General features: G+C 32.5%; 2 non-coding genes across 2 annotated transcripts; both read right to left on the bottom strand.

Moving 5' to 3' along the window:
• Positions 1-222: 222 nt before the first annotated feature.
• Positions 223-293, bottom strand: TRNAG-CCC (transfer RNA glycine (anticodon CCC)). Its single transcript has one exon. It is a non-coding gene; the product is annotated as a tRNA-Gly (tRNA).
• Positions 294-12,471: 12,178 nt separating this feature from the next.
• Positions 12,472-12,579, bottom strand: LOC112745658 (small nucleolar RNA R71). Its single transcript, XR_003173575.1, has one exon. It is a non-coding gene; the product is annotated as a small nucleolar RNA R71 (small nucleolar RNA).
• Between the last annotated feature and the right edge of the window lie 574 nt (positions 12,580-13,153).

Raw genomic sequence — 13,153 nt, 5'->3', positions numbered from 1 at the left:
AAATCAAATTATTTTACTTTTACACATTTTTAATAGATAAAAGAATAAATTAATAACTTGAGTATATTTTGACATTAAAAAAAAAGGAACAGAAAAAACGATTTGGATTTGGGAATTAAAATGATGAAGAGCCCAAACCTATAGAAAAAACGAGGAAAAAAAACTTTGGAGTTGGAAGGTAAACTGATGAAAAGCCCAAATCCAAGATGAAAAACAGAAGCGTGCGCATCCGGGGAATCGAACCCCGGTCAGTACCGTGGGAGGGTACTATGATACCACTACACCAGATGCGCTTTTCGGCGTAAGTCTCCGTTGTATAATTTTAATTTATATATAATAAGGATGTTTGGAGAATTCAATTACTATGTTCGAAAAAAAAGATTAAGTGAAAAAGTTAAATAGATGCTTAACCTTTTGATTTGCAGACATTTAAGTTTGTGAAGCTTTTAAAATATATTTAAGTTCATGATCTTTTTAAAATCTAAACACATTGATTCTTCATGTTCACTTGGATCTGTCAAACTGAACATAAAAATCAAACGTGACTCCCGTTGTACCGACCTGGTTGATATGGATGCAAATGTAAGAGAGTTTTTAAAATTGAACAAATTAAACTCATGGATCGATATGTCTAAATTTTAAAGAGGTTAGGAATTTAAATGTATTTTTAAATTCTCAGAAATTTAAATGTCTACAGACCAAAAAGTCAAAAATCGATTTGTCCTTTTCTCAAAAATTAAATAAGTTTAAATAGAATTCAATTTAATTTTATTATTTTTTTACCAACAATAATTTGTATCTATATTTATAGATAGATATTTTATACACAAAAAATATATAATTTACACATATATTTACCAAAATTTTATACAACATAAATCAATATAGTTTATACCTATATTTTTTAAAGTTTATACACATAAATCAATTTGTTAAAGATAATAATTTAATATTTATACTAACAAAATAATGACCAAAAATACTAAAAATTATTGACTCTCAAAATAAATTCCTATCAAAATGGATTTGATTTAAAATTTTATTTAAAATATAAAATGCCTACAATATCCAAATGACTTAATTACTTTTATTTACTTATTTACTTTCTCTTAACATCTTCCATCCTTCAACACCGTCTTCCACAACACCTCTGCTGGTGGCCTGGTGCCTTCTTATTTTTTCTCATTAACCATAAAAAAATATTGTTCTGTTCTTTTATATATATATATATACACGGTGAATGTCTAAGATTTTGTGCCCATTTTTTTTTATTCAAATATATATATTGTATGTTGTTAAACTTTATATTAAAATATTCAAAACGTTTCAGTGAGACAGGCATGAAAATGACATTGGAAAAGTATAACGAGTCAATAAAATATTTATACAATATGTACAATGAAGGTTTAGAGAGTATTAGAGATATAATTATTAGTGTTATTTTATTTCATCAGCTGAAACTTTTAGGATAAGTAGTATCATGATATGGTATTAGAACTCTAAATTCGAAAGGTCAAGAGTTCGATCCTTAGTATAGAGTTCAGTTTTGGTAGTGAGATATATGTATTATTAAAAAAAATTATTATTAAAATAATATTTATGCTATGATTTAGATCGACTTACAAAATAAAAAACGATACAATTTATTATTATTTAAATCAAATTAAATAAATTTATAAATAAAATATAAATATAATATAAATTTAATTAAAAAATTAGTTGTAAATTGACATTGTTACAATTTACAAGACCTAGTCTAAGTCATTAATAACTACTTCTCTTATTCCATTTTTAAGTATTTTCTATCTCCCAATGTTGTAAAATTACATGATCCTAAATAATTAATCACTTTTACAAATTTATAAATCTTTTATTTTTTTAACATTCTCAATATGATAAATGACCATGCAACAAACAAAATTTAAAATATATATAATTAAAATTTAAAAATTAATACTTAAGAGAATATATAAAAAATTTAAAAATTTAGAAATATTGATAAAAATTAATACTCCTTTTAAAAGAATACATAAAAATTTTAAAAATTAATATTTAAAAGAATACATAAAAAATTTAAAAATTTTGACCAAAGTATAAGGTTTGTATATATAAAAATTAAAAAATTTTGACCAAAATTTTTTATGTACTCTTATGAATACTAATTTTTAAATTTAAATTAAAAATGTTAGAAAAAATAAAAGGTTTGTAGATTTGTAGGAGAAATTAATCGTTTATTTAATTTTGTTAAAAAAAGTTAACTATTTAAATATAAAAATATATGTTATAATGTGGGATAAAAATCATTTGTGATTGAAAAAATATAGTTATTATTGACTTCTCTGGAGAAATTACTTGGAGTTATATTTTCTAGAAATGAGTCGTCAACGTAACGGTACCAATTTATTTATAAATTTTATTTTGTTTAATTTAAATTATATTATATCTAAATTTTATTTATAAATTGATCTAATTTAATCTAAATAGTAATAAATTATATCTTTTTTTATACAGATTTTTTTATCAGATTAAATTAAATTAAATTTTACTTATAAATTTATCTAATCTTATCTAAATATTAATAAATTGTATCATTTTTTATTTTATAAATCGATCTAAATCATATCATATATTATTTTAATTATAATTTTTTTTATAATTATACATATATCTCGTTATGTACTTTTTAAATTTTTATATATTTCGTTTACACGGTAAACAAAATATAAGTAATTTTAATTCGTTTAGAGTGTACATAAAATATTTAAAGAAAATAAAAAATAATAAATATACTATAAATTATTTATATTCATAAATAAAATATTTAAATTATTTATTTATAAAAAAAATCCAACAAATTTTAATAGACTTAATTTAAAGTCCCAGAAAATAAGGAAACTAAAACATCCTCGTTAATGTCTTCTAAGCCGGCTAAAGGAAATGCACCATTTCTTTAAGCAACCTTGGTATTGAAGGTGTAGAAGGTTTAGAGAAGGGGGGTTGAATCTATGACCTCCTTTTAGTTACTGAAATAACCCTTTTAAAACAAACTTGAAATCTGAATCTGTTTGAACTCAGTAGCAAAAAATTTATGAGACAATTTCATTTTGTCTCATGAATATCAGAAAACAGAACAGAGCAGGGAAGAGAGAAGCTGACACCATCATGTATCCTGGTTCGGTTGCCTTTGTGCTATGCAACCTACGTCCAGTCTCCACCACAACAGTGGTGGAATTTTCACTATAGTTAAAGTATTACATACACCAATTCTACAGGATTGACACAATCCTTTCACACTCAAGTTCTAACCTAACTTGACTTGGTTATGCTAATACCTAACTATTCACTCTTAGTACTAACCCAACTAAGAAAGGGATACCTCACAGGTACAAGATACAAGACACAGACTTGACCTAAAGAAATTTGAAATAACTCTAGGCTTTTCACTCATGTGTATCTCTCTGCCTTTTTCTCTCTTAGGCTCTTTCAATGACTCTCTCATTTAGCCTTTTACCTCAAGAAATTATAGAAAGATAAACATTGAAAAGTAAATTATAATATGCATAACATGAAGGAGATTGATTCTTCAACAGCCTCTTTGCTATGTGATAAACCAAATTTGCTAGCCTCTGATTCAGTTCTTCATTCTGGCGGAATGCTCCTTTGACTAGGAAGCACTGTCCAAGTAGATGAACTTCTTCAGAGAGCTCTTCTCAGAACATACACCTCAAGAACACTGGTCATCTCTCATTGACTTCTGAATGCTGAACCAACTTCTTTTGTATCTCCTTGCATGTTGTTGAGTTGCTCTCTCCAAGGTCAAACCTTGAGATTTGTGCTTCACCAACTCACCATCTCACTTTTTACCATTAATCCTCAAAATAGGAACATTTGTTCTGACCTTCTCTTGTTGACCGAAAGCTACAGGACATCATAAACAAATGTTTCCAATGGTAAAACCCTATCTCAGCCATTGAAAATCAACTTGGTCCCCAAGATACACATATGACCGTGGATGCACAACAGTGTTGAACAGACATCATCTTTCCCATATATCCCAATATGGAGTGGCAGAGAGTTGAAGATGAAGAGAAGAAAGTTAGATGCATGTAGAAGGAAATAAAATCACCTTTAGCTTCTGACCTCTTCTTGATACAGATTGATGTGGGTGATTAGACTTCAACCTTTCTTGCTTAACCTTCTCTTTCTTTCTTCTTCTGTGAATAGCTTAGGAACTAAGCTCTCTCTCACTTCTCTGATTTCTGACCAAGACAGGAAAAAGTGAACATTGTTATGAAAGAAGCAATTTGGAGGGATTTGCTTGCTAACGGGTTTGGATCGTATATCCATTAAGCAATCCGTTTGATTTCTTTGGCTTTGTTTCCTTTTGGGTTTCGTTTGTATTATCAGCCCACCAGCATGATTTCATTTGTTTCATATTGGGCTGCTACAACAATGATATTTGGCCTACAACACTCAACCAAAAATAATTAAAACTAATTGGGTAATTAGCCCAATAATTTAATGTTTGTCATCATCATATATGTTAACTCAACAATCTCCCCTTTGATGACAAACATAATTAATCATTGATCAAAAGGAAATGAATTTGAGTAAGGTTAAGAGACTTTCCTTTGAATGATGTTGCTTGCTTTTGTGTTGCTCCCCCTTTCCTTTTTAAGAGTAGCTACCCCTAGATTTATGCTCTTCTTTTTGTTCCTGTTTACATTATACTTATAGAGAACACAATAAAGATCTGCATATAATTCAACTTTGACTAAGGAAGTTTAAATAACCAGCAACACCAAACCAGCCCAAAATACAACATGTCATGTCATTACTTTTGACAAAAATTATTTCAGAAAATGATCATGCTTTGACCAAGATATGACATTAAGACTAGCATTAATATAACATAAAAGCAATTTCCAAATCTTATGCCAAGAAATCATAGCAGTAGCAAATTTTGCAAATTAATTTTTCATGCCAACAACATTGTAGCAGCAGTAATCAACATTCAAAAAATTCAAAGATTCACAATCCTGCTACTCATGCACTATTACTCCCCCTTTTGTCATCAAGGGTGGAAAATAGGCAAATTCAAGCAAAAAAACCGCACCATATAACATGCAAAAAATGTTAATGCACAGTCTAAAATACCAAATTAATTTAAAGTAAGTGCAGAAGTAGTTAAAGTATTACAATCATCCGAAATAACTGAAAGGAGTTCAAAAGACACAAAAGAAACAGTTTTCATGAGACAAAAGTATGAGACAGCAGCAGCTTCATGAGACAAATCTAGGCATCTGAATCAGTTCCCTCCGAATCAGCTTCCTCTTTAGCATCAGTGGCATGATCTTCATCTTGTTGAAAATTATCAATGAACTTCATGAATACAGCCACTCTATCCCTTGATTTTCGGAGGAAATTCTCATGCTTGCTTGCTAGCTTCCATTGTTCCTTACTCATGGCAATCATGTGATTGGACTGGGAGACAAACTCTTGGACCACATCCCTAACAACATTAAACAGAGTAAATTTTTGTCCAGTGGAGATGGAGGTGCCTTCGGTGGAAGGTGGAGAAGATTCCTCAAGAATGAACTCATCATCTTCATCATCTATAACCACTCTCTCAGAACAAGTAGGTCCTTTTTACTGTTTCACTGCACCACCTCCCTTTAGATATGAATGTCTATTTTCATAACCCTCATTGGACAAATCAACACTAAAATACTTAAAAATACAAGTTAGAAACATGCCATAAGGAAGGGCTTTGTCTTTCTCACTTCTAACAGAGTCAAACATGTATCTAACCATCAAATAAGCAAAAGAAATTTCTGTTTTAGTGAGCAGGGCATATAAAACAAGAGTATCAGTATAAGAAACCCTTTGATATGAACCACTTTGAGGAAGTATGATGTAGTTGACAATTCGGTGCAACTGAGCACGTTCATATCCTAGGGCTTTGTGAGTGGGTGTAATGCCATCAATCAAGGAAACATGTTCACAAATATGAGCCAAAGCATCATTGAAAGAAATACCAACTCCTTCATCCCACTTAACAGAGGTATAAGCACAAGCTCCAACATCAGTATATTTCAATGAATCACTGATTGTTTCATTATTTAAAATAATATATCGGCCCTTGACATAAGAATGCACACTGCCCTCATGATATATCATGTTATCATAAAACTCTTTAACCAAAAGAGGGTAAACAGGCTTTTTGATGTTAAAAAGGTGATTCCAGTCTAAAAATTTCAAATTTTCAACAAATGAAAAACCTTTCTTTTTCAGGTTTGACAAATCAGCAAGAAAAGAGGGACACAAGGTATGGTACTTAATAACTCCTTCATAAAAGTCATTGTTCATGGCAAACTTAAATCTATAAGGGTTATAGCTGGAAGAGAAGTCATGAAGTGGGATTTATGAGTAAAAGGATCAACGTCTGGTTCTCTAACAGATTTAAGAGGGAGTCGAGGTGTACCTCTCTGAGAACGTAAGGGAACAGACCTTGTTTTAGGTTGAGTGGGCTCAGAGGAGGGTTCAGTCACGGCTGGTCGTTTCCCTTTTGAAGTACTCAGCTTCGACGAACCAGGTTTGGATAGAGGCTCCTTCGGTGGTGGTGTCTGCTTGGCTGGAGGAGGGAACCTTGATGGGTTTTTAGTGCATGCCATGAGATCGGTCCGAGGAGGTGAGGTAGGAGGAGAAGGAGATAGAGTGAAGGTTCGGTCCTGAGAGCGATATCGACCGTGACCTTGATACGGAGCTGGAGCTTCTAACTATGATGAATGCGCTAACTATGGATATGATGCCAGAAATAGACCGATTTTATATCACCCTTCAATTCGAATTAGCAAAAGCAATGTCTCCTTGCATAATATGGATTACCACATGAATATTCGACCATAGTAGGTATTCAAGAATCAGTACATGAAATTTTAATGAATTTGAAAGAAATAGTATTGAGAAGTAATCTATATGGGACTCGAGACGCATCTATTTGTATCAAGGGTCCCGGATATGTAACTGCTCAAGACATCATTTTACCACCTTCTGTGGAAATTGTTGATTACTAGTATTAGCAATAGCAAGTGCATCTTTGATGCAGTCATCAATTCTCCCGAGAGGCTACAATTGCCGCGAGCAAACATATTAATGACGAGGAAGGCATTTTTGCCATGCTACAAATACTTTACTTGTTCTGTTATTCTGCACAAGCCTGGTTGAGGAAGAATTACGAAGGGTAAAAATATGCGGAAGGTTTTTGTTTTGCAGGAAGCTTGTATATCTTCTCACGAGGAGGCTTTTGAGGTATGATTTTCTTCCTCATTTGGTTGGTTTGAGACTTTTGAAGGAAGAGAAGCAGTAAAGGTAGTGGGGAGAAACCGAAAGGTTGGAGGAGTTATGGAGGGAGATGAAGAAGTATTGGTAACCGTATCCAAAAGAAAATTTCTCAAACCATGCAACTGCATCACCTTTTGATTTGACTTGAAATGACTTGACATCATAAAAAAGAAAGATTTGATTTTATTTATTTAAAATTAAAATGGAAATTAATTAAAAAATTGAAATCTTTTTGGACTAAAGGACAAAAAGAAATAAACCAAAGCAAACAGGCTAACAAAAACAAAACAAAAAAAAATATATCATTCATATTGGGTCCAGAGGTAGTTGGATTTAAGAAAATATTTTGGACCACTCATGATATGATTTTTGAGGTTGGCCCATATGATTTTGTTCAAGCAACACGGCCTTAAAACGCTTATTGGAGGGAGGGTTCTTCACTTGCCCAGAATTATCTCATACCTGTTTATGAGACAAAAACTCCAACAAACACATCAGCAACTTTCAAATAATGAATCATAGCTTAAAATTCCTAGACTAGTCCTAAGCATGCAAAATCTGTCCTCAGCTAGTGGTTTAGTAAAAATATATGCTAATTGTTTCTCAGATTTAACAAATTGATTGCTTATATATCCCTTTTGAACATGTTCTCTAATTGAGTGAAACTTCACTTCAATATGTTTAGTCTTAGAGTACAAAACTGGATTTTTAGAGATATTAATGGCACTCATATTATCACACAACAGGAGAATATTTACAGCATTTAACTTGTAATCTGCAAGCTGTGTTTTTAACCACATGAGCTGAGAACAACATGAAGAAGTAGCTATATACTCAGCCTCTGCAGTGGATAAAGCCACTGTTGGCAGCTTCTTACGTGACCAAACATTCAAGGACTTTCCAAGGAAGCAACATAAGCCTGATGTTCTCCTTCTATCAACTCTATTACTGACAAAATCTGCATCACAACAACCAAGGATGAGCGGATAATTTATACGCTTTTTGGCATTGTTTTTACATAGTTTTTAGTATGATTTAGTTAGTTTTTAGTATAATTTTATTAGTTTTTAAATAAAAATTATATTTCTGGACTTTACTATGAGTTTGTGTATTTTTCTGTGATTTTAGGTATTTTCTGGCTGAAATTGAGGGACTTGAGCAAAAATTAGATTCAGAGGTTGAAGAAGGACTGCAGATGCTGTTGGATTCTGACCTCCTTGCACTCAAAGTAGATTTTCTGGAGCTACAGAACTCCAAATGGTGTTCTCTCAATTTCGTTGGAAAGTAGACATCCAGAGCTTTCCAGCAATATATAATAGTCCATACTTTTTCCGAGTTTAGACAACGCAAACTGGCGTTCAACGCCAGATTTCTGCCCTATTCTGGAGTTAAACGCCAGAAACAGGTTGCAAAGTGGAGTTAAACGCCAGAAACGGGTTACAAACTAGCGTTCAACTCTAAGAGAAGCCTCTACATGTATAAAGCTCAATGCTCAGTCCAAGCACACACCAAGTGGGCCCTGGAAGTGGATTTCTGCATCATTTACTTATTTCTGCAACCCTAGTAACTAGTTTAGTATAAATAGAACTTTTTACTATTATATTCAGAGTCTTTGGATCTAATCTTTGATCAGTTTTATGCTATCTTAGACCTTTATGGGGGCTGGCCATTCGGCCATGCCTGAACCTTCATCACTTATGTATTTTCAACAGTAGAGTTTCTACACACCATAGATTAAGGTGTGGAGCTCTACTGTTCCTCATGAATTAATGCACAGTACTATTATTTTTCTATTCAATTCAAGCCTATTCCTATTCTAAGATATTCATTCGCACCCAAGAACATGATGAATGTGATGATTATGTGACGCTCATTCTCACCTATGAACGCGTGCCTGACAACCACTTCCGTTCTGCATGAAGATGAGATAGAATGAGTATGTCTTAGATATCTAATACAGGGGACCGAGTACGAGATATTAGAATCTTCGTGGTATAAGTTAGAACCCATGGATGGCCATTCCTGAGATCCGGAAAGTCTAAACCTTGTCTGTGGTATTCCGAGTAGGATCCGGGAAGGGATGGCTGTGACGAGCTTTAAACTCGCGAGTGCTAGTCGTAGTGACAGACGCAAAAGGATAGTAAATCCTATTCCAGTATGATCGAGAACCGACAGATGATTAGCCATGCAGTGACAGCGCATTGGACCATTTTCACAGAGAGGACGGGATGTAGCCATTGACAACGGCGATGCCCAACATACAGCTTGCCATGGAAAGGAGTAGGAATGATTGGATGAAGACAGCAGGAAAGCAGAGGTTCAGGAGGAACGAAAGCATCTCTATACGCTTATCTGAAATTCTCACCAATGAATTACATAAGTATCTCTATCCTAGTTTATATTTTATTTATATTTTTATTATCAATTCACCATAACCATTTGAATCCGTCTGACTGAGATTTACAAGGTGACCATAGCTTGCTTCAAGCCGACAATCTCCGTGGGATCGACCCTTACTCACGTAAGGTTTATTACTTGGACGACCCAGTGCACTTGCTGGTTAGTTGTGCGAAGTTGTGACAAAGTGTGATTCACGTTTGAGAGCACCAAGTCTTTGGCGCCATTGTTGATGATCGCAATTTCGTGCACCAAGTTTTTGGCGCCGTTGCCAGGGATTGTTCAAGTTTGGACAACTGACGGTTCATCTTGTTGCTCAGATTAGGTAATTTTATTTTAATTTTAAGCTTTTTGTTTTTATTATTTTTAATTTTCGAAAAAATTTCAAAAAAAAATTTCAAAAAAAATAAGTTATTCTATGTTCTTCAGAATTTTTAAGAATGAATTCTAGAGTTTCATGAAGCATGTTGAAGTCTACCTGGCTATAAAGCCATGTCTAATTCATTTGGACTGGGGCTTCCACCTATAAGCATAGAATGAAGTTGGATGAAGTATCAGCTGTTGTATGTCTGATTTGTATCTGCTGAAGCTTAGCTGGCCATTGGCCATGTCTAGTGTTTTGGACCGGAGCTTTCACTGAAAGCTTGGCTGGCTAGTAAGCCATGTCTAATTACTGGACTGGAGCTTTAGACTAATATTGCAAGATTCCTGGAATTCCTATTAAAAATTTTTGAAATCCTTATTTTTCTTTTCCCAATTAATTTTTGAAAAAAAAAACCAAAAATTTTTTTAATAAAATCATAAAATCAAAAAAATAATTTGATGTTTCTTGTTTGAGTCTAGTGTCAAATTTTAAGTTCGGTGTCAATTGCATGCTTTTATAATTTTCTTTAATTTTCGAAACTCATGCATGGTGTTCTTCATAATCTTCAAGTTGTTCTTGATGATTTGCTTTGTTTGATCTTTGCATTTTTATGTTTTGTGTCTTTTCTTGTTTTTCATATGCATTTTCAATTTGTTAGTCTCTAGAGAATAAAAATTTTTAAGTTTGGTGTCTTGCATGTTTTTCTTTTTTAAAAAATTTTCAAAAGTGTTATTGGTGTTCATCTTGACATTCAAAGTGTTCTTGGTGTTCATCTTGACACTCATAGTATTCTTGCATGCATCTTTTATTTTAATCCAAAATTTTTACGTTTTGCATCAATTTTATGTTCTCTCTTTCTTCATTAAAATTCAAAAATCAAAAAAATATCTTTTCCTTTTTCTTCTCATAAAATTCGAATATTTGAGTTGACTTTTTCAAAAAATTTCTAGTTGTTTCTTATGAGTCAAATCAAATTTTCAATTTAAAAAAAATTCTATCTTTTTCAAATCTTTTTCAAAAATCAAATATTTTTCATTTTTCTTTTATGATTTTCGAAAATTTCAAATTGATTTTCAAAAATCTTTTTCTTATTTCCATTTCATAATTTCAAAATCTTTACTAACAGTTAATGTGATTGATTCAAAAAATTTTCAAGTTGTTACTTGCCTATTAAAAAAGGTTCAATCTTTAAATTTTAAAATCATATCTATTTGTTTCTTGTTAGTTAAGTAATCAACTTTAATTTTCAAAATCAAATCTTTTTAAATTTCTTTTTCAAATCTTTTTCAAAATAAGTTTCAATCACATCTTTTCCAAAATCAATTTCAAAATCTTTTCTAACTTCTTTTCTAACTTCCTATCTTTTCAAAGTTTGATTTTCAAATCGTTTTGAATTAATCACTTAACTTTTTGTTTGATTTTAAAAGTTTACTATTTCAATCATATCGTTTTCAAAACTACCTAACTAATTCTCTCTCTAATTTTCAAAAATCACCTTCCTCTTTTTCAAAATTCCTTTTTGATTAACTAATTGTTTTAAATTTTAATTTAATTTAATTTAATTTTCCTTTTTTTATTTATTTTCGAATTCTAACCTTAATTTTAAATTAAAAACAAAAATATTTTTATTTTAATTTATTTAATTTTCGAAAATTCTTCTCTCTCACCTCCTTCTAATTATTTATTTATCTACTAACACTTCTCTTTCTTAAAAATTTGAACCCCCTCCCTCTTTCTATGTTCGAATTTCTTTTCTTCTTTTACTCACATAAAGGAATCTCTATACTGTGACATAGAGGTTTCCATATTTTCTTTTCTGTTTTCTTCTTTTTCATATGAGCAGGAACAAGGATAAGAACATTCTTGTTGAGACTGATCTTGAACCTGAAAGGACTCTGAAGAGGAAGCTAAGGGAAGCTAAAGCACAACTCTCTGGAGAAAATCTGACAGAAATTTTCGAAAAAGAAGGAGACATGGCCGAAAATAATAACAATGCAAGGAAGATGCTTGGTGACTTTACTGCACCAAATTCCAATTTACATGGAAGAAGCATCTCAATTCCTGCCATTGGAGCAAACAATTTTGAGCTTAAACCTCAATTAGTTTCTCTGATGCAACAAAATTGCAAGTTTCATGGACTTCCATCATAAGATCCTTTTCAGTTCTTAACTGAATTCTTGCAAATCTGTGATACTATTAAGACCAATGGGGTTGATCCCGAGGTCTACAGGCTTATGCTTTTCCCGTTTGCTGTAAGAGACAAAGCTAGAATATGGTTGGACTCTCAACCTAAGGATAGCCTGAACTCTTGGGATAAGCTGGTCACGACTTTCTTAGCCAAGTTCTTTCCTCCTCAAAAGCTTAGTAAGCTTAGAGTGGATGTTCAAACCTTCAGACAGAAAGAAGGTGAATCCCTCTATGAAGCTTGGGAGAGATATAAGCAACTGACCAAAAAGTGTCCTTCTGACATGCTTTCAGAATGGACCATCCTGGATATATTCTATGATGGTCTGTCTGAATTATCAAAGATGTCATTGGACCATTCTGCAGGTGGATCCATCCACCTAAAGAAAACGCCTGCAGAACCTCAAGAACTCATTGACATGTTTGCAAATAACCAGTTCATGTACACTTCTGAAAGGAATCCTGTGAGTAATGGGACGCCTCAGAGGAAGGGAGTTCTTGAAATTGATACTCTGAATGCCATATTGGCTCAGAACAAAATATTGACTCAGCAAGTCAATATGATCTCTCAGAGTCTGAATGGATTGAAGGAATCATCCAACAATACTAAAGAGGCATCTTCTGAAGAAGAAGCTTATGATCCTGAGAACCCTGCAATAGCAGAGGTAAATTACATGGGTGAACCCTATGGAAACACCCATAATCCCTCATGGAGAAATCATCCAAATTTCTCATGGAAGGATTAACAAAAGCCTCAACAAGGCTTTAAATGGTGGAAGAAACAGGTTTAGCAATAGCAAGCCTTTTCCATCATCCACTCAGCAACAGACAGAGAATTCTGAGCAGAATCCATCTAGCTTAGCA

The sequence above is a fragment of the Arachis hypogaea genome, chromosome 14, assembly GCF_003086295.3.
Source record: "Arachis hypogaea cultivar Tifrunner chromosome 14, arahy.Tifrunner.gnm2.J5K5, whole genome shotgun sequence".
NCBI lineage: Eukaryota > Viridiplantae > Streptophyta > Magnoliopsida > Fabales > Fabaceae > Arachis > Arachis hypogaea.
Note: the sequence above shows the minus strand (reverse complement) of the source record. Positions and strands in the feature narration are given on the sequence as shown.